Source organism: Apis dorsata, unplaced genomic scaffold, assembly GCF_000469605.1.
Source record: "Apis dorsata unplaced genomic scaffold, Apis dorsata 1.3 scaffold_150, whole genome shotgun sequence".
In the NCBI taxonomy this organism is placed as follows: Eukaryota; Metazoa; Arthropoda; class Insecta; order Hymenoptera; family Apidae; genus Apis; species Apis dorsata.
Window position 1 is genome coordinate 218,379 of NW_006263441.1, and position 353 is coordinate 218,731.

At 15.0% G+C, this 353-nt stretch overlaps 1 protein-coding gene across 4 annotated transcripts in view; it reads left to right on the forward strand.

Annotated features, from left to right (window-relative positions):
- The window catches only part of LOC102670569 (protein tramtrack, beta isoform), a 23,817-nt gene that overhangs the window by 14,957 nt on the left and 8,507 nt on the right, over positions 1–353 (forward strand). The window lies entirely within an intron of this gene.

Here is a 353-nt window from a genome sequence, read left to right on the forward strand (position 1 = left end):
TATAATATACTATAATACTATAATATATATATAATATATATATTATAAATATATACTATATATAATATTATGTATATAATATATGTAATATACTATAATATATAATTACTATAATGTATTATAATAATATTCACATCCAAATGGTATCGTTGGAGAGCAAAGGGTTAATATTATTATAATATATATATTATAATAATATTATATATAATATATATAATATATATAATATACTATATATAATATTATATATATAATATATATAATTACTATAATATATTATAATAATATTTGCTGCATCAATCTAAATGGTGCCAGAGAGTCACCGTTGGAGAGCAGAGGATTAATATTATTAC